Here is a 22,666-nt window from a genome sequence, read left to right as displayed (position 1 = left end):
ATATTTAGAAATGCAGCTCTGTCACAGCAAAGACAGGAAGCTTCTTGGTAATTGGCCAATCCCCTAGTTTCAGCTGTGGTTAAAAATCACAGGAAGTTCACTCTAATAAACTTAGGTAAAAAATTATGTAGTATGACAACACAATTCTATTGAAAGGCATGGGCAATACAATAAACCCGGACAGTAAAGCTCTATCAAACTCCAATTGTAACAATCCCATCATGTCCATCTTGTCTTAGCACTGACTTACTGCTCAATCTATGCTAGCACATCCATGCAGACAGCATCTGATGGTGTCTTGATTCACAATGCTGGAGGCCAATGCTCTCATCAGCGCTTTCTTCTTAACCTCCCTGGACAGGTAGTTCCAGATGAACAGTTTAGTAGCACAGAGTACTACCATAGTTTCCTTGCAGTTTTGGGGAAAAATGCATTGCACTTGTCTCAAAGGTGAAATTCTTGCTTTATTAAAAACCAGTGGGAATTTTGCCATTAGCTTGAATAAAGCAGTTTGTCAGACCATACCTTTCACTGTAACATTTTCAGGCAATGTCACAATACTTTGCAACTGCAGCTCCAAACTCTACTGAAGATATTTACATATTATGCAGTCTGTAATCTCATTACTAATGTTATGTGTACAGATAGCCAGGTACGAAGACTGAATAACCTGGCTAAATTCCACATTTGAATATGCCTTCTCAAGCTTAATAACAGTAATTTTATATGGTTGTATTTAGTGTCGGTTGGAGCATCCAAGATTCACCCATCCATTAACATGTTAACATCTGAAAATTAGGCTGGAATAAAAATGACTGTTATTTCAGCCCGTTAAATTATGCATTTCATAATTCAAAATTTAATCTTTTCTCTATTCCTTTACTACAAACGTTCAAAATAACTGAAAGAAATGCTACTCAAATATGAAGACAAACATCATAAATGTCTGCAAATATTTGTTGCCTTTGTCCAATTTTAACTGTTTTGAATGAATGACTAAAGGTGAGAGATGGATAGACAAGAAGTTGCTGCTTTTTCTTTCCCAGTACTAGACTACAATTCAGCAAACCAAAACAATTTATTTGTCTTGCTGAGTGACTTCTCACTTGCTCATAAGAGTATCTGTTATTCACTATCTAAAACATTTATTGAATAAAGATTACTGTGGGCCACAAGGGCATGTGGAAACTTTCAGCTGTTGAGAAGAAAGAAAAGACAGTGAAGAATAAAAATTATATTTTTGTAATGAAAGTCTTTAACCTAAATTCCCTCCACTAATAACACGTAGGAAAAATGTTAGTGAGTACTTCTATTGTTGTGCCAGACTCCGTGGGTGGTTAATCCTTATTTGAATTCTGATTCAGTTTTAAATGAGTGTAAGGGGGGTGGAATATTGGACTAGAACCATTTGTAGTGAAATAGAAACTCTGGAGCAGGCTTCATTCAAGGACATCTGCAAGTGCCTTTATCTGACTGCAAAAAAACATTTATTCTTATAGAAGATTTTTTTTACTTACTCTTAATTTTTCTTCACTATATACGGTGATTATTCTAGAATGGCACAGAAGCCTAAATACATTACTTCTTAAAAGAAACATGCCCGTGCCATAAGCAGTCAGTGTCAAGACAAAAGTGTTTGGAGTCATTAAGCACATTTTACATTTCTCTCTTGCTTGCCCCTACTTTGTGCGGGGGTTGGAAAAGAGAGACATTTTGACACAGTTGCAATTTCATGTTAAAAAAAAAGGAAAAAGAAAGGACAATAAATCGCTTTGAGTCCCATGTCTTAGTATTATAACTATATGAAGGAACAGCAATAGTCAGTGTGGTATCAAATTTCTTACCCGCTGAGTTTTGATGCATGTAAAATCTTTACTACATACATATCACATTCTGATGGTCTCCAAAACACAGCAAGCATAACAGTGCAGTTCACAAACTGCCTGAGAAGTTAGTATTCTTTCCTAAACAGTACCCAAGGATAGCAAAAACTTATGCTCAGCATACTCTAACTGATGAAGCAACCTAAAGAAAAAAAGGACAATCTTATTCTTTAGCCACACTGTTTTCAAACAATATGGGGTTAACACAGGAAAAAAGAATAAGGTAAAAAAAATGAATATGAAGGAGTATTTTAAGTTTGGCAGGGCTCTTTTAAAGGTGAATTTTGGGAACAGCAGTCTCAACTCATTTTTTTGTGCTATGGTCAATCAGACTGTAAAAACAAATCAACTAGCCAACCAACAAATACGAACCACAAATTATATGTTTCTGCTTGTAAAGCAAATAAATGCATGGACAAAAACCTGATGTTTCATGCTGCGAGAAGACTCAGCATATACTTGGTAATGTGCATGCAGCCTAGTTTTGAGAGCCACTGAACATCCCATTGAAACCTGCTGCAATTTACATGAATGGAAATTACAGGTGTCCAACCCCTATAGTCATCTGGGCCTGCAGCATGCTCCCATTGTGCAGCAGTTACTGGAGAGCATCATCAGGGTAGACCGCTCATTAGGATTATGAGACAGTTCAACGTTACAGTGAAGATGTCATTTGCTTAGGAGGACTCTACAGCAGCAGCTTGTCACATCATGCATGCACTCATTAGGCTACTTTTTTATGGTAGACGGTGTAAAGCTAAAGCTGAATCTCAGGAGATCCTCATAATGGGCATGATGCTGGGGAGAACTTGACCTGGAAGGAAACGAAGTTGCTACTTCTTTTTTTTTAAAAGAACCTCATTTCATCAGGACAAAAATGTGTAGGTTTGTTTATTCTCCAGCCTCGGGCACAATGTGGCCCTAGGGCCTATGACACAGCTGCATTGCGTGAGGCCCCAAATGCAAGGACAGCCCAGCAAGGGTGTCCTTGCCTTCCAGGTGCCCACACAACATGGCCATATATAAACCCACCACACAGAAACAGTTGTGTGTAGGGCAGGAGTATCCTGTCAGGAACACATGGACCTCCCCAAGCCGATGACTAAACCTGAAGGTACCAGGACATGGTCCTACACACAGACCACCAAAGTAATCTGTAGGGAAACTGAACTGCACCCTGGCTCTGAGCAGGTTACCTTGCTCGCTCCACTCCCGACCCCTCTCTCTGGTTCCAGGATTTCCAAGCAGGGGTCTTTCTTCCCATAATTGATCGTGCTGACCTCTGCTCTTCCTTGCAGCCTAAGGACCATCTGCATCTGCCTTTGTCTCAGCTCTTATCTTGGCAGTCCCCGGTCCCTCATCCTCACCCTGTAGCCCACCGACTGGAGTTTCCTGTTTTCCACCCCTGCTCGCAGCAATCTCTGCCTTATCTCCCTGCTGGTTTCATTCTCAGCTCCATCTGTTCATTTGACATTTACGAACCTCATCAAGCATTTGTTTTCAAACCCATCCAAATCTAAACACCTTCCATTGTATTTGTGCTCACTCGGTTCTCACATTTGTCACTGGGATGATAACTGTGCTGAATAACCTAAATTTGGTACAGACTTAGGCTTCCGTCCTTTTCCAAAAGCCTGCCATGCTTTCAAAGCCTCACAATGAGGTCCCCATGGCTAAAACATTCCTTTTCTGTGCTCTGTGCCTGTCAGGCATTCTCCAGATGCATGAAACTTCTGATGTAAACAGAGATCCTCATCCTGCCCCCTATCCTCTCCCAGCCATAAAATATATTTCTTCATCTTCAAACATCATCCCAGTTTGTCATACTCCCTCCTAGTTTCATGCATTTAGTGGCTGACTTTCACTCCCGTGAGAAACATCTTTTTACTATTCCAGGCATCTCTAAATTCAACAGGAAACCTTTCCTTCTACTTTGCCTGCCTTCTCAGTAGGGAGGACAGGTTTGAAAAGAGAAGGCTTTTTGAAATAAAATAGCTCCCTCCTCACTAATGTTTATATCTCTTGGCTGCTTTATTCTCATCTGAAATGTCTCATTCCTCCATAATTTTAGCTGTAGTGAAGTGTCACATAGATAAAGGCAGGAAGGAAACATAACTAGCTTAATTTATCCTTATTTTTATCTCAACTAAATCTGACTTAAATCCCTCAGTTATTAAACCGGCTCCATTCCAAGTATGCCACCTGCACAGGATACTTTGAGAAATATGCTGCAATCAGAACTCCAGCTCAGGAGCTGAAAGTTAAAGAAAAAAAAAAACCAAATGCCGCAAAACAAACAAAACCTCGAAAGTAAAATAAACACTTCAAAATTGCAAAGTGCAGACTAACACTGAGATACTAACTTTGTAGATCATCATTTAAAACTCCTTGCTCTCCAGTCATCTTACTATAATATCCACAGAAAATCCATACCTCACTGCTGTGAGGTTGGTTTACTGTAGATTTTTTTAATCCATAGACTCTCTTTTTATTTACTGAATCTCATCCTAGTATCTTAGCTTAGAGCCTTCAGCAGCAGGCAGGTGTCCTTCTGACTACAACAGCTACCAACCTTTCCTTTCATTTCTAGCCTTCAGATATTTGGTTTCCTGTATTCGCCACTAATACCTGCTTTGATCTTATCCAAAAGATCCTATAGATGAACACTTTTCCTTCCCAGGTACCTAGTAATAGTTCAGATAGGTTTAGTGGATATTTTTAACTTAAACTGAACCAGTTTAGTTCCATTATCAGCTCCATTGTTCGTCACTGAATTTTATTTAAGATATCTATATCTCATTATTTTTCAGGACTGTTTAATAATCTTCAGCACATAAATCATAACTCCTCCCATCTATGATTTCCCAACATGCTGTCTTACTATCAAAAAACTTTGCACTTAAAGATGTTTTTCAACTACTCTCCTATTTTGCAGCTTAGCCCATAAAATGATCAAAACACAGCCAAAGTATTTTCAAAACTTCTCTAAAAATCAATGATGACTATTTTGCCAAGCCTTGGAATAAAATGATGATCACATTAGATATTGCTATGCTAGGACAAAACCCTGGCCCATCTTATAAAGTCAAAGGAACCCATAAAACTGTAGAACATTAATTAACAAGAGTATCTTTCTGAAATGAAATATGACAAAGAACCACAAGAGAAAACAGAGGCAATGCTGTAGCTCTGAACTCATGACCAACATGTGATCAATTAGCAACACCTGTATTACTAGTACAGCTATCTCAGAGTTGACTTCTGACTTTTCCAGGGCATAACATGGGGCAGCAGGATAGATTTGTGCAATTAAAATGTAAACACCTGTGCTGACTTTTAAAGACCAGATGTGCTTCTATTAAACAAGCCCTGAGGTTTGCTTAAAACTAGCACCTGCTTCCCAGTTACATAGTCACCAGGGTTTCTGTGTTTAAGTGTATTTTAAATTTTGAATGTCTTCGGTTCTCTTTGCACAGGAAATGCCTGTATTTAAGCACTACTTTGCAAGGAAGGCAAATACCTTGTCTGCATGGTATGTTCCAAATTTCATTCCCACCCTTCATCTTACTCCTGAGGTTCTCTCCTGGATGTTGTAAAATAGCCAAGACCTAAGAGCTGCCCACTGTGCTGTCCCTCAGTGCTTAATTCTTTTGATACCTTCAGCTACAATGAACAATGACAAAAATGAAAGTGAGCCTCTAATAAACCAGCACAGTCATTAAACTACAGCATCTCTTAGGCCACAACAAAAATAGAAAACTTAGTCAGTAGCTCTACTCTAGTTTCTCTTGGCACTTTGAAGACACACTCATGGGCCCTGCCTGGCAACTCTCTGGTTTATAACAACACAGATTTGACTTTGGGGCTAAGCACATATGCATCCTCTGACTAGGGACTCCCTTGTGCCATCTGTTGTGTACCAGCTGTACTGTCCCAGCATGCACTAAAAAAGCCCACACGGTTTGAGACTTGTAGGGAAGACAATGCCAACAGCTGCCTTCTGGTAAGCAGATTCATAATTAGAGGAACAGCACTGTCCACAGTGCTGCAGTGAGCTAATAGCATGGCTCCGTTGTTCAACCTAATAAATCTCAGGGTCTGCACCCATACTGGACTTAGCAATATGTTTATAATTTTTGGCAGCTAAGAAATTAGCCAGATGATATCTCAGTCAACATCTCTTTCAGGTATTGGAAGAAATGATGATTTCACTGTAAATCACAGTCTGCCTCCTTTCCTCTTAGCCTTTGTCAATGACAGCTGATAGAGATAACAGTTCTAAAAACATCAGGTTTTGTACTCAAGGGCCTCAGCTAGAATAGGGAGGTGCTTGATTTTAGGGTGTTTTTAATGCCTAGTGGGATCTAGGATCTAGGTGTAGGGCAAGAAAACAGGACTTTTTTTTTTTTTTTTCCAACAGTGTTATCTGCTCAGTGCTAAGCTCTGCAAGCATCACATGCCACCTGACCTAGCAAGTGATCTAATACAACAGAACAGTAATACTCTACCTCAGTGAGTGTACAGCCAGCACTTTACAGGTTCTGCCCAGTGGCAGGGAGATAACTGGAAAATAAAGCTGCAGCTGTGTTCATTAAGGCAGGATAAATTATTACATGGAAGCAATTTGCTAGGGACTTTCAGGGTGATGAGAAAAGCAAAAGTGGCCTTGACTTACAACAGAATGGGCTCCTCAAGGTGCTTGTCTCTAACTCACTAAGGCATTTGTCACTGTCTAGGTCTTCATTACAGTTTTCAAACCATCTTCATTCTTATTCTAACTCCTCTTTTCATCGTTCTGCTCAAACAAAAAAACTGTGTTTAAACACAGCCTAGAACCAAATAACTTCTGAATCTGCAGGAACTGTTGTATCTCCAGGGCAGCAAAACAGGAGGAACAGCAAAGCAATGTGTGACTATTTTTGTCTGGGTGCCTGTGGTGAGAACAGATATTTGATGATTTGCCTGGAAGCCTTAGTGTCAGCTTTGAAAGTGTAAGATACACAGAGAGTGAGGAGAGGGACATGAAATGTTCAAGATGTGGCAGACTGGCCTTTTGCAGTGACTGGTGGAGCTAATGGAGAAGTGGGTCATTCAATTACCCAAAGGTATTCAGCTTGCAGGAGCAAGAGGGGAGCTTACACCAGCTCTTGATATAAAGACTGAGCATAGGCATGAAAAAATTATGATTCTCAGTCTACAGTATTTTCAGAAGGACTGAGTTCACAGCTATTGGACTTCTCCAAATTGGCAGGTTTTTACCAATTTGATCATATCTAGAAAGCAAATAAATTATGCACCTCAGTAGCATTTAGAGAATTCCAGTTCTTCCTGCTAGTATGGAAAATGCACAGACATATACACATGGTGTATGCATGCATTTATACATACTTGAACACACAGACACACATGTATAAGAAAAATGTGGAGCTAATAATGAATTTAATTCTGCTGCCTTTCTCTTATTTTTAATGAGGTTCTCTGGTATGAGCATGGCAAGCCTCAGAAACACAGTATACATCAAAGGAACAAGAGGAGGCATTTTGTTTGTATTTTGATAGTGTAAATCATAGAAATTTGGCTGAAAGAATCCTTTATTCTCTTAACATAAAAGCCCCCTTTTTTCTGCACTGTCATCTGAAGCTGTGACTGGTGAGCACTGTGCTATTCATTTGGATTAAGTGCCCAGCATTGCTGTGTCTTGTTTTGTGATCTTCAGTTCACAGTTTTAGGGAAAAGGTGTTCAAGGATTCAGTGCAACGATTCAGATTGTCCTTTACCATGGAAACACCTGAAGAAGCAGAGGGAAACTTACCTCTTCTGTCTTCCTCTAGCAGCAAGGGCCGGGGGCCAGCCCCAGTATCAAGCAAGCTCTGCCAGGACCCTTCCTGCCGCTTTTTCCAAGACATTTTTCTTCAGCAGCATCCTGCTGCTCCTGAGAGCATGGTGCAGTTTGTGATGAAGAACAGCATGTGTACTCTCCCGTGGGCAAGACACTGCAAACCACCAATGTTGCACACTGCTTCCTCCTGCGTCCCCACAGGGCAGAGGCATAAATGGAGGGGAAACAGATGAAGAAATAATTCAGAGAAGCAGTTTAGCCCCAGTACTATGCAAAGGGAGAAAACAGTCACGTGGAGAAGTTCTTCGTTTGCAGAAATCAAATTAATTCCAGAGATGTGAGTAGCATCTGGGGCTGCAAATTGGTATGTGCATGCAGAAATTAGCTGGTGGAGGCCAGGTTTTCCAAGATGTTTAGGCAGCCACAGATGCAGACAGACATGTAGCCCCGGATCCTTGGAAATATTTAGGCATCTATCTCCAGTACAATTAAAGGAGCTTAAGTGGGTGTCAGCATCTAATTAATTTGTATGGTTTTGGCCCTTGTGAGATTTGGAGAGGTTTAAGGCCCTTATCAGATTCCTCAGGTACCTGCATACCTTTACAGATCTGTCCTCACATGCCTACTAAAGATGTGAAACACAGTCAATGCTGTTATTTCACTTCCTCCAACCTGTGTCAACAAGTCTTTTCTTGACAATTTAAGCCCCAAACTTACATGACTGTAACATAAATTCTGACTGAATTGCTGGTAGGCTGGTCCTTTTTAACCTCCAGATTTTAAATTGGTTCTTATATGAGAGTTACTGGCACTAGTCCATACTTTTTCCTTCTGGATCTCATTTCACTCAGTAATATTCCTTCATCTCTTATTTTTGCCTACAGTATTCAGGTCAGGGCTGGATAATCTTGCTCTATTTTTTGAAATTAACCATTTATTACATTTTTTTAAAAAGCCAACAAACATGCGTAAAACACATTCAGACATCTGGGTCTGACAGCAAGAAGCCAGTGCTGTCTTATGGTCACACGTAATTGTCACAGATCTATCTTACAGCACATATCCTAGTGTTCAGCGTGTCCTCCAACATGCATTAGCAGTTCAGCACCATTTTATCCTTGCCATCAGAGCTGCACACAGCAGCATTTCCTAGTTAGGTCTCACATTTCTCATTTTGTTTCCAGAATAACTTCAGCTCTCCAGTCATCTGTGATTATATTCAATGATCCACTTTGCCTTTTTTTTTTTTTTTTAACCACTGCCAAAATTGACATTTTTACAGTCCAGGAAAATGAAGTCCTCTGTTCAGGGAACAGCTACAAGTGCAGGCAGCGCTGTGAGTTATCCCAGCCTTACTCAGCCAGTATACCCCAATCTCCACTGCAGAAACTGCTCTCAGCTGTAAGAGTCTTTTTCTTTACTCAAATCATTCGGGTCTTGTATTCCCCTGTAAGGCAGCCTGCAAGCGCAGACTGGTTAATGATGGCTGGCTGCAGTGGTATCTACCTGGCAGCAACTTGACCACCACCTCATTTTGTAGAGGCTGTTGGACCAATGTCAGATGGTAATAAGATTTTTTGTCACAACTGCCTTAAGTTGGATTTGAACCAAGGACCTGGAGATGAAAGGCAGGATTTTAGCCTCTTAAGGTATTCAGTATACCCATCTTACTCTCTCTGCTTTTCACTACATACTTTTTTTAAATCTTCATTTTTTTTTCATTCCTGTTTCAAGCTTTTGTTTGTCTTGCTTGAACCAGAATTAGGCTGCTCTACAGACCGGAAGCCACTTACTCCAGGATATCTGTTGCACCTTTCAAGTTCTCCCCTCTGTTCTTGATGTTACCACCCTTTCCACAGACAGAAAGAGCTCCATGTCTTTTCTGTCCTCTGTCTATCCTCTCTTAATATAAAACGTCCCATAATGCCAGTGGTTTTTGTGTTAATGGATACAGTTTCTTGAGTCTGAGTCTGTTTGACAATGCTAATAAACTTCCTGACCATGGGGAAGGTCAGATGATATTTCTTCTTGTCCTGCTTGAAATATGTGCCATAAAATTAAATTAAATAAATATTGCCTGTGTCAGTAATAGATGGTTTTAATGGCACACTTAGCTATACTGAAGTATAATTTAACAGCAATGGAAGCACTTACAGCATCCAACCTTACTACGAAATAAATTCATACCCATCATAATGGTGTGACATTGAACCCTTTAGGCAGGGTCCTCCCCCATTGTATTTTTCTATAAACGCCTCAAGTAACAAGAAACAGCTTCTAAAATTCACTGACTTTGTTTTTTTCTGTATGCACTAAGAACACTATCAGACAAGATGACTTTGACCACTCTTTGTCAACACCCCATTCCAAATTAAAAGTGAACCAGTGATATTTACGTTTTTCTCTACTAGTTACAATTTAGAAAAAAATAAATTCAGCAATGTATTTCAATGTGTACAACCCGTTAAAACCAATTAGTATTCCCTCAGTTACGCAGCTGTAGCTTGGCATGTTAAATATGTACATCTGACTCCTGAACTCTCCTGATCACAGTAACCTATTACAAGCAGCTAAAACCAAGCACTGTGATAGGGTGTCAGAGGGCTGTTAGCAATTTAAAAACAAAACCTGTGATGTCTGGCTGAACATGCTGTCCTTCTGGTGGAGATAATTTATGGTTTGTTTTCATTTCTTAACTGAACTGCCATGATCTAACCTTTCTGACCTCTCATTTATGGGATTTGTGGTAGTTCAAATCATCATCTGCATTCATAAATGCTCCCACAGGTAATGACACAAAGCAATTCAACAGGAATTTATTGAGGAATTTTGATTAAAACTGAGTCCTAAAGATGTGAATGAACTGACCTCCACAAAGTTTTATTTGAGAAGCAAAGTTTCTTGAATCCTAAGGCTTCTAATATTTTCCAAAGAATGTGACCACATTAAAAACTTAATTAGTCCCTAAAGCTTAAGAATCATTCACTTACAGTCATTATTTTATTTTTATGCATGATGCCAGGTTAGCATAAAGTACTTTCACAGTAATTTTCCTTTAGAGTTCTTTTTTTCCCTTCTTTGAGGTTTTCCTTTGAGGTTTATGTAGAATGTGTGTGGGTACTGCAACTGTTTTATCAATCATATTTAATCATTCCTTTTTACAATGTTATGCACATGCTATAAACAAAAAAGCCATTGATATTAAAAAAGTAACAATTATTGTCTGCAAACTATGACTATTATTATTATTTTACCTGTAGAATACACGACAAAGGATTTATTCATTGTTACAGGCTTGCAATAAGATTTGCTTCGTAAGGAGGCAGACTGTTTCATATCAAAGTTAGGTGGTATTATGGAAAGATACAGAGCAGTTTTTCAATGTTATCTCTTCGAAGATATCAAAATGCTGGACAGGAAATATGTTTTAAAAGATGGTATTTTATATATTTCATAGATATAATAGAGTGCTGTCCTTGTCTTGCTTGCTTTCTTCCCATCTAATATCTGAGACTTAATGTTTATATCATCTTAAATCATTTCCAATCTATTAATATACTGCATTGATCTACCATTCATCTGATTGTTGAGAGGAGGACATTAATGGTTTCCATTAGTCCATTTTCTAATTTCATGTGTTCTGATGATAATAAATCTTCGCTTCATCCATTTGCGAGGAGCAGCCAGTTCCAGGAGAATGGGCTGCATTGCAGATGATAGAGGTTTCTAGATGAAGAAAAAAAGCAAGGAGCAATGATTGTCTCCACAGCAGGGAGAGTGGCAGGTTCTTTTGCAGAATCCACTCATGAGAAAGATGTGCAGGCAGGCAAGGAGGCTCAAGCTACAGTATGTGACTGGAAACCTGAGGGCCAACATCAGTCTTGTAAAATCAGAGAGGAGGGGGTGAGGCACAAGGCTTGGTATCAAGGCTCAGCAACACAGCTCCCAGGCGGGAGGCAGCTCGAATCTAGGCCACTCCAACTGGGGAGAGTGACCATACACCTACCTGAAAACTAAACCCCAGGGAGCATGACTGTGATTCTTTGTGTATTTGCACTCCCAATCCATTCCCATATGGTTGGCTTTGAACTGTCTTATTCTCTGAGTAACACTGAACTTTAACATTTTGTGCAATTCCTGAATAATTTCTGAAGAAGAGGGGTGGGCATGAAGCTGAGTTGAACTAAATGTACGAGGATGGTGTCAATTTCATATACTGAAAGAATAAACCCTGCATGTATTCACAGACATGCACAGCACCAATACCATTAAGAAATCTTCCTCGCTCTTTCTTTGCCCCTCGAACTTGACCTAGGTAACTTCACTCCTTGGCTTCCCTGCCAATAGCATTGCAAAGGCACTACTTACCTGCCACTGTTCAGAAATCTTCATTTCCATCCTGAAACTTCAACATCATGAAAAAGCATTACATTTTGAAGCACAGAGTAGAAACTTTGACATGTCCTGTGAAGGAAAACATCTAGGCAGAAGAGTCATTTTGAAAAAATGCAAACATTTCATTTGGGAAGAAAATGGGGCTGGCAGACTAAGCAGCAAACTCCTTGGTTCAGCCATGGTGTCCTCTACCCTTCTGCCCTGAGAGAGGACCCAGCGGCCCAGAAGCCCTCAGAGGCATGGAGGAGCTCCTCAGCAGTGACTCTTGGAGGTCCTGGCTTCACAACAGGTGAGCCATGCAGGAGCCCCACTGCCCAGGCTTCCACCTCGTAGCATGACTGCCAGAAGCCTAAGTACCCAGACTCTTCACCTCATCACCTATTGTCAGGACCACCTTGCAATACAGACATTTTGTCAGAAACTCCTTGCAATACAGACGTTTTCACAAAAGGTGTATGTATTATTCTGGGATCTGTTTAGATATTTCTGGAAAAGAAAAAAAAAAGGGGGGCTTTATAAATTTGTATCTTCTCTTATAGTGATGAGATTTGGTTCATTTTCATGTAACCACTGTGGGGTTAAATAACTGAATTCTATGTAGTTCCATGAATTTACAAAAGAATAAGAGTAATGTAGGGAGGGTGGGAATGAGGCTCCATGGATTTGGCTTCCCTTTATCAAAAAGCACTTACTAAGCATGCATAATGCAGAGCTCTGTTGCTACCCACTAGTGAGTCAGGAATATGCCCTATTTCCTACACACTATTCAGAACAAATATTGCATATCATAGTGTGAAAAACTAATAGCTATCGAAGAACTAAAGCTGTTACATGTAACCAAACTTCTGCATTTTCAAAAGAATCCTTCTGTCAGCCAGAATTTATTGGTCTGATCTACTCTATATTTGAAAGGCAAATGCCTCTATTTTCACAACGTAAAACTTGTGGCAGCTATGAGTAAAGTAAAGGTGAGTAGAAGAGCTTAGAGGTAATATCAGTGGAGCTATCATTCCTCCTTTAGGAATAGACAGTTATAAAAGCTCATAAAGTTATTTTCCTTGGCAAGATTTCAAGTATAAGTCTCTAAAACACAGCTTCAATGGTCATGAGTTGGCAAATCATCCTTTTAAGTCTCACATGCTCACACATACTGCTCAGTTTGAACTTGGCCTGACATCATCAGTTTTAAAGTTGGACACAAAATTCAGCATTTTGGAGTTTATTGATAATCAGAAGGAAAAGGAAAAAGAATCAATCTGATCTTTAAAGAAGATGTTCATCTACACCACAGAGAGAACATGTACACATGCAAACCTGTGAGATAAAAAGCAACAGGAGGACAGGGCAGGAATTCTAAAGGAAAATTAACTGTGTTAAATAAAGCATCTGCTGAACATAGGGTACACAGTTTTGCCAGAATACATTTTGGAAAAATTATTTTATCTATAGCATTGCACATAGTGCTTTATCTAACAAGTTCTAAAATTGAATCTAGCTTTGAAGCGGGTGAGGGGAACCCAGATGATCAGTTCCAAGAAAAAGTGGTCATGAACTTAAACAAGTTTTCCACTCCCACCCTGACCCTAAATACTTTAAGAAGTTGTTGACAGATTGTCAGACTCTAAGGACTGCATCTCAATGAAGAAGCCAGAAGAGAAAGAGTAAGAAATTTGTCTCCTAAGGAAAGAAAAAAAAAAAAGATGAAAGAAAGTATTAAATATTTAGCAACACACTGCCTTCCAGGGCAGCTGACAGCCTAGGCACTGCACTTAGTGCAATTTAAAAGCAGAGCCATCTATGAGTTCAACCACTGAATGAACTTAAAAGTCGAACCAAAAGGCTGGCATGGCATGAGAAGCAAGTGCTGCATTTTATGAGCTGTGCAATAATTTTAAAAGTTTTCTTCAATTTATTTTAGCTTGAGAAATGAATGCCTGGGCTCACCAGACACAGTGAACATTGGAGCACCCTGCAAGCACGTAGACACTGACTGATGTCTTGGGAAGAAGTCCTGTCAAAATGAATGTGCGAGGTTGGGGTGGGTACTTCTAAACTAGCCTTTTCAATCTGATGGATAATTATGTCCTTCACCAAATAATTCTGTGTGGTAGTGACACAATAATTATAGAAATGGTCTCTCCTGAATGCTGTAGTTAATGTGTGTTCACGCAGAAAGAGGAGAATTGTAACTCCAGGCCAAAGGAGGAGAGTGGTGAGAAACCTGAGGACACAGTCTGGAGGTAAACTCTTTCCTGCTGCTAGGGAACAAAATGAATTTGCTCTTTGCTGTTGTTAAAAATTTTTGGCCTGCAGAACAAAGTATAAAAAACTGATCATGTCAATAGTTCTCATTTAATTTAACCTTACTGAAGTCTCTAGGATATTTTCCATGGGCTTCTGCCATTTCTTTCAGCTCTGAGTCGAATCACAGTGGAACTACATAACATGCTTACCAGACCTGGCCTTGAAGGGAAGTGGTTAAGCTCCACTCTGCCAAGCTGGCAGGAGAGTGTGTAGTTCTGCAGGTCGCTGATCCAATTGAGCTGCTGAAATCAAATAGCACGTTCCAGATTAGATTACTGCAGCAGAGTCTCACTTTGAGCAGGCTTTCTGTAGGGGTGGCAGGGAGTGGGTGACTGGTTCAGCCCAGTGACATCCCTGAAAAAGATGGAGGAAGAGATGGAGGAGAAGGTGGGGTGGGTGGAGGCAGAGGAAGGGAGATGCTGAAGAGAAATGAAGTGATGAGATTTGCATTGGCAAGTGAGATTCTTCAAACAACAACAGCAACTGCAGCACTAACAAAACAACAAACAAGCCGCTTAACATCTATGTTATTATTAAAGTGCCAGAGCCTGGGGAAGGGACAAACAATAGCAGCTTCCCCCTACATCCACAGGACACAGAGGAAGGATCGATTTCTTCACATTGTACCTCCAAGCCAAAAATTAACTTCACTAATTCTAGAGAAACACGCCTGCCAGCCGTGCTGAGCTGGGTGGTAGTTTTGTGGAGCAACAGGATGGCAACATTTAATTCATTTGTTTTCATATGAGAAGCCACATCCTAGCCTCAGGCACCCTCGCAATGTGGGTTCCAGCAGAGCTGCACTACACATCTGGCTTCCGAAGTGTCTCATGTTTTGGTGGAGGAGGGGAAGGGACTCCACACCGTGATGCCACAAACCCATCCCAACACTGAAGCTTTGCCAGAGGCAGGGACACAACTCTGACTCCCCTAATTGCTGGTGGTGGCTGCAGGAGGTGCTCTGAGTGCTCTGCCCACCTGGCCATTCACAGGGCTGTCTCTCCCGAGGTGAAAAGCTGAGTAGAGCCACTGCTGGTAGCTGGGAGATGAGCTGCTGAGAGAAGCACTGGGAATCCAGGACAAGAGCATGCAGGTATCCTCTATGAGCAGATCTAAATCCAACCCATCTGCACAGAGCCTGAACGGAGGGGGCACAACTCCTGCATAACCCGGCCTTACACCCTTCTATGATGTGAGGCTTTGGGAAGGGATTAAGAGGAGACATGTAGGCTCCCACTTCTGAGGAAGTAAATTCAGTTTCCGGAGCAATTGAAAAAGGGTCCGGGATCTGATTGTTTCCCTGGTCATTCTATATTTCAATGGCAAAATGAGTACGGAAAATTCAAGTAGAACAAACTTTTTATCAGAATTAGCACTTCTGATGCCTGCTTTTCTACACGTAGCTCAGGACAGAGCTCATAACTCAAGTAAACATGATTCAAGCCTTGAATCATGCTTTCCAGGACCAAGGGGACTCTTTATTGCATCTCTTTTCTTTATTTATTAATATTCCTTTTCCTTCAATCATATGTTTATTAGTATTAATTTACTCTAACAATAAATTCTATCTCTAAAATTTTTAGAAAATGAGGCCCTAACAGTATTTTTCCAGACTCCGTATGTCTTAACCTACTGCATCCCCCTGAATGCCTAAAACCCTAAAGCTTAAACCCAAAAGACATACCATGTAACTACCCACTCACCTGACTATGACTGGGTTTTAATTTTGTTTAAATCATATTTACTAAGCTTGAGGTGAAAGATAGAATGTTTTGTTTATAATGTTCAAATTTAAATGTTCAATTTAGAATAAAAAGAGCAAAGAGCCAGTGAAACATGGACAATGATGCAGTCAAGAGGTGTGAAATAAAGAGGAAAGGTCAGAGAAGAAACAACCTTGGGAAGTTTTGACAGGTTACTTGGCATTGTAAAATATTGCTGGTTAGCTTTTGAGCTGTACCACTGCAGGGCAAGCATGAAGAACAGAACAAGTAAAGCTTAGGGGGAATTGGAGCAAAGTTGATTTAATGCCATTGGGCTGCCTATGGGCAATCAGGGCCCCCAGGCTTAATTAGTCTCAGGCTGCCTGTTCTGCTCAGCAGAAAATCCTACAAGCCAGCCTGTGCACATGGAACAGCAGAAGGCTACTCAGGTAAGCCTCAATCTGCCCTTGCAATGGTATGCTTGTTGTTTATCCACCCGTAGCTATTAGGTTGTTCCGATTTTGTTTGAGCAACAATGGAGCTCCAGTCAGAGCCATATATTAATTGCAGTGTATTCTTTGGGCTACAGTGAGAGCCAAGATCAACACCTGTGATTTCAGTGACTGGAAATACACTTACAGCAACTGAAACAAAATTAATTATGTAAACAGATCACTGTTCTGTGCATCAGATTATATGGATTTTATTCCATATACAGCTGCAGTCAGCTTCAGCATCTCTCCATGCCTCAGTTTGTCCTTCCCTCACTGGTGTAATAATATTTGTTCATCTCACTTTGCAGGCAAACTGCAAACCTTAGTGTGCACTATTTTTACCCACTACAATTGAATATACTGTAAGACTCCAAAATGGCTGGTGCTAGAACTATACTAAACCAGAAAAAAATAACATTCAATTTCCATTCATTTAAAATCAGGAATTGACAGGGTCTTGCAAATGGAAGATCATGCACAACATGCAAAGCCTTTTAAAGTACTAGAAGGAAGGGGTTAGAGAAGAAGAAAGAGGTATGCTCAGGATTGGTAAAGCTTCTGAAAAGGAAGTTAGAAAAGATTCATTTGTAGGGTCAGTAATACAGTACTTGAGAGGAATTAGCTTTCATATCAAAGGTACCCTGCACTTGTGCCTACGAGCTGCTCATAGGCCTTCAGAAAAGACATACATCTGAACAAAGACTACAAAAAGGAGAACTAAGATGAATTAGTTTAAGCCTTTGTAGCACTAATCTTGAGGAAAGAACTTGTAGGAATGTGATGAAATTTCAGCTTAATGGGAAACAGCAGTAATGTAGTCAATACAAAGGAGTGCAATAAAAATCCACTTGATGTAGGTAGGCGAGGAACAGGAGCTGTTTGTCAGTTTATTCCTCATGGAAAAGAAATGTCACTTAATGGTGCTAAAGGAAGAAAGGAAATTGACAGCATACACCATGAAAGGATATGTTGCACTAAAGAAGAAAAATATCTAGCAGTCATATGAGTATGCCCTCCTTCAGTTCACAAACGGCATAAGATGCCATATCCACAAATGAAGGTGTGGAAATTATACAAACTACAGGAATGGGGAAAAAAAATCATACCTGTTCTTTGCAATTTTTTATTTAAATTAAAGGAAGATTAACATCTTCAAAAATGAAACTTAATATTGCACAAAGTAGCTTATGAGAACAAACTCCTCAAAACTCACACAAACACATACACGCATATGGAAAATCATCCTCCACTGAATATATCAAGTTAGTCTTCAAACTGTATGGATGTCTCCTGGGGCCTTCCAGTACAGACTGCTGATCGAGTGTGATAGCTGGTGAGTTGGCTATTATTCACATGGAGGTTGGTTCAGAATTAGATTAACAATCTCATTTCCCATGAAACTTGAGGCTGTGTTTTGAGCATTTTCCAAAGACTAAAAGGTACAGCACCTGGTAAATTACTCACATGGGCTGTATTACCTCCTCGCCTTCCAGATTCACCTTTACGCACACAAGTGTGCTCTGATGGGCTCAGAGCTAGTTCTTGAGAGTCTGTATTTTCCCATCAGTGTTTATGACTACCACACATGGGAAAATCCTCCTCCTCTTATCCATTGTAACTGTGGCAAGCCCACAATTTCCCATTTATGCAAGAGTTCGCAAGAGTTCCTTTCAGTAAAATCTTTCATGTTAATAGTTACCCCCATATTCAACACAGATTCAAGGCACACATGTATGTTCTATATCTACTAGAAATGCACCACCCAAGGGAAAAATACTTTTCTCTCTTCACTACTCCCTCAGGGAGCATGGCTTTAAAACTGGAACATAGCCCAGACCCCTACACAACAGCAATATCAGAGCAATACCCAACCAAATCTTGAAGCACGTGCAAAGAAAGATAAGCAACTCATGGACTAGTCACACAAAAAGGAAAGGCTTACATATTTTTAATATTGTGAATATTATGCATTTATTATGCAGCAGTAAATAACATAGCAGCATATGAAAAACAACTCGAATGCCAGATGGCAGTGACAACTGCTGCTGATTCAAGGCAAGGCTTTGTCTGAAGGATGAAACCATTGGGAAAGTACTGCAACTGCAGTAAAAAAAAGGGGACAAGTCTACAGGGGCAATCTCCTCCAAGCTCCAAGTCATCTAGATTTTCAGGAAAATAGTCAACCTATCACACGACCAGCTTGGCTAAGTGGGAACACTTGGCTGAGCCCTAGTGCAAATGATCTTACACAGGAGGTGGAAATGAGTACAGGCGGCAAAGGAAGACCATAGAAACGTTTTCTGGGCATGCAGGGATATTGTCAGGAAAGCCAAAGTTCAGGTAAGGTTGAAATTGCCAAAGGACACCAAGGGCAACAAGATGAGCTTCTATCTGCACGGATGAATAAAAAGAATAAAAAAGGAACATGTCATCATGCAGCTAAATGAGGCAGATGAATTAGTGACAGTGGATGCATAAAAGGCTGATATACCCTGTATTCTTTGCCTTGGCCTTCATGGAAACAATCTCCCAGGTGTCCCCTGACAGGGTCCAAGGAGGAGGTCCACTACCAGCAGTGGATGGGGGATGACTCAGCACTTAATTTGGCTACTGCGGTAAAAGACAATAAAAAATGTTTCTATAAATACATTCACAACAAAAGGAGGGCTAAGGAGAATCTCCATCCTTTATTGGATGTGGGGGGAAACATACTGACAAAGGATGAGGAAAAGGCTGAGGTACTTAGTGCCTTCTTTGCCTCAGTCTTCAATGGTAAGACCAATTGTTCTCAGGGTATCCAGGCCCCTGAGCTGGAAGACGGGGATGGGAAGCAGAAGGAAGCCCCCATAATCCAAGAGGAAATGATTGGCAACCTGCTACACTACTTAGACACACACAAGTCTATGGTGCCAGATGGGATCCACCCAAGGGTACTGAGGGAGCTGGCAGAAGTGCTCACCAAGCCACTTGCCATCATTTATCAGCAGTCCTGTCTAACTGGGGAGGTCCCTGTTGACTGGAGACTAGCAAATGTGACACCCATCTACAAGAAGGGCCGGAAGAAGGATCTGGGAAGCTACAGGCCTGTCAGTCTGACCTCAGTGCTGGGGAAGGTTGTGGAGGAGATCGTCTTGAGTGCCATCACGTGGCACATACAGGACAAGCAGGTGATCAGGCCCAGTCAGCATGGGTTTATGAAAGGCAGGTCCTGCTTGACTAACATGATCTCCTTCTATCACAAGATGACCCATTTAGTGGATGAGGGAAAGGCTGTGGATGTTGTTTACCTGGACTTTAGTAAAGCCTTTGATGCTATTTCCCACAGCATTCTCCTGAAGAAACTGGCTGCTCATGCCTTGGACGTGAGTACTCTTCACTGGGTAAAAAAACAGCTGCATGGCTGGGCCCAAAGAATGGTGATGAATGGAGTTAAATCCAGTTGGTGGCTGATCACAAGTGGTGTTCCCCAGGGCTCAGTACTGGGGCCAGTTCCATTTAATATCTTTATGTCGTGGTTTAACCCCAGCCAGCAACTAAGCACCACGCAGCTGCTCACTCACTCCCCCCCCCCTCAGTGGGATGGGGGAGAAAATCAGTAAAAGTAAAATTCGTGGGTTGAGATAAGAACGGTTTAATAGAACAGAAAAGAAGAAACTAATAATGATAATGATAACACTAATAAAATGACAACAGCAATAATAAAAGGATTGGAATGTACCAATGATGCCCAGTGCAATTGCTCACCACCCGCCTATTGACACCCAGTTAGTCCCCCAGCAGCGATCCCCCGCCCCCACCCCCCCCAGTTTATATACTATATGTGATGTCACATGGTATGGAATACACCGTTGGCCAGTTTGGGTCAGCTGCCCTGGCTGTGTCCCGTGCCAACTTCTTGTGCCCCTCCAGCTTTCTCGCTGGCTGGGCTTGAGAAGCTGAAAAATCCTTGACTTTAGACTAAACACTATTTAGCAACAACTGAAAACATCAGTGTTATCAACATTCTTCGCATACTGAACTCAAAACATAGCACCGTACCAGCTACTAGGAAGACAATTAATTCTATCCCAGCTGAAACCAGGACACTTTATCAATGATCTAGATGGGGGGATTGAGTGCACACTCAGTGAGTTTGCAGACGATACCAAGTTGAGGGTAGGACGGCTCTTCAGAGGGATCTGGACAGGCTGAATCAATGGGCTGAAGCCAGCTGTATGAGATTCAACAAGGCCAAGTGCTGGGTCCTGCACTTGGGTCACAACAACACCATGCAGCACTACAGGCTTGGGGAAGAGTGGCTGGAAACCTGCCGGGTGGAAAAGGACCTGGGGGTATTGATCAACAGCCAGCTGAACACAAGCTGGCAGTGTGCCCAGATGGCCAGGAAGGCCAATAGGATCCTGGCTTGTATCGGAAACAGTGTGGCCAGCAGGACTAGGGAAGTGATCCTCCCCCTGTACTCGGCACTGGTGAGGCCACACCTTGAATACTGTGTTCAGTTTTGGGCCCCTCACTACAAGAAAAACATTGATGAGCACGTCCAAAGAAGGGCAACAAAGCTAGTGAAAGGTCTAGAGCACAAGTCTTACGAGGAGCAGCTGAGGGAACTGGGGTTGTTTAGTCTGGAGAAAAGGAGGCTGAGGGGAGACCTCATTGTGCTCTACAATTACCTGAAAGGAGGTTGTAATGAGGTGGGTGTCCATCTCTTTTCCCAAGTAACAAATGATAGGACAAGAGGAAATGGACTTAAGTTGTGCCAGAGGAGGTTTAGATTGGATATTAGGAAAAATTTCTTCACTGAAAGGGTTGTCAAGCATTGGAACAGGCTGCCCAGGGAAGTGGTTGAGTCACCATCCCTGGAGGTATTTAAAAGACATGTAAATGTGGCACTTAGGGACACGGTTTAGTGGTGGACTTGGCAGTGTTAGGTTTCTGTTTGGACTTGATGATCTTAATCTTTTCCAACATAAATGATTCTATGATTCTTGAGTAATCTTGACCCTTGTGAGTCCCTGGGACCTGGTAGGAAGCATCTAAGGATACTTGATCTTTGAAAGTTTCTGGGAAAATCTCCTGATGACAGGAGAAAGTATAATGTTGCACTTATCTTCCAAAAGGGCAAGAAAGAAGATCCTAAGAACTACAAGCAAGGTCAGACGTAGCAATCTAGATGGTGGGGCTGGAGCCCTTGCAGTGCAAGGAGAGGCTGCAGGACTGGGGCTGGTTCAGCCAGGAGAAGGGAAAGCTTCAGAAACAAACAACAGCAGGCCAGGCACCACAGGGAGGGGACTGAGGAGATGCAGACCTACTGTTTTCTAAGCTGTTCAGGTGGAGGATGAGACACAGTGCTCATAAACTGAAATAGGGGAGGCTCTCACTGGATATTAGGAAACAAAGTTTCACTGTAAGGATAGTTAAGTAGTAGAACAGATTGCCCAGAGAGGTTGTGCCATCTCCATCATTGGAGGTTTTCAAGACCCAACTGGACAAAGTCCTAAGCAACCTGACCTGAATTCAGTATTGACCTCCTGCTCCAAGCAGGAGGTTGGACTGGAGATTCTCAAGGTCCCTCCCAGCTGGAAGGGCTGTGGGAGTCTATAGAAGCTTAAGGTGTGGATGAAGTCTGGCCCTACTGGTTTCTGAAGTGGGAATTAAACAAAGTTCTAGTTGCATTATCCGGTGGCGACCTCTGTGCCCAGCAGTCCCAGGCTTCTTGTCTTTGGCTCCTTTGCTTTGTCTGTCACTACTTTGTAAGGCTTTCTTCTGGATTCTGCTTATTTTGGCTGTCCAAAGGAGATCCAAGGTATTACAGAAGTCAGTTAGCGTCGTAGATACAAACTAGCAAGAAGCTGTACAGGATGCTGAGCAGTGTTGAATTGTCCACATTTAGCACAATAGCATGCTTGAATTTTGACACTGTGTGAGACTCAGAGTGGCTTTAAACAAGCAAGAATCTCGTACTCTTAATGCACAGGTAGTTCAGCAATAAGAAAATCACTTCAATTCTACTACAGAGATAAATTCTGCATAGTAGGGAAACAAGGATTG

Source organism: Harpia harpyja, chromosome Z (genome assembly GCF_026419915.1).
Source record: "Harpia harpyja isolate bHarHar1 chromosome Z, bHarHar1 primary haplotype, whole genome shotgun sequence".
Classification (NCBI taxonomy): domain Eukaryota; kingdom Metazoa; phylum Chordata; class Aves; order Accipitriformes; family Accipitridae; genus Harpia; species Harpia harpyja.
Note: the sequence above shows the minus strand (reverse complement) of the source record.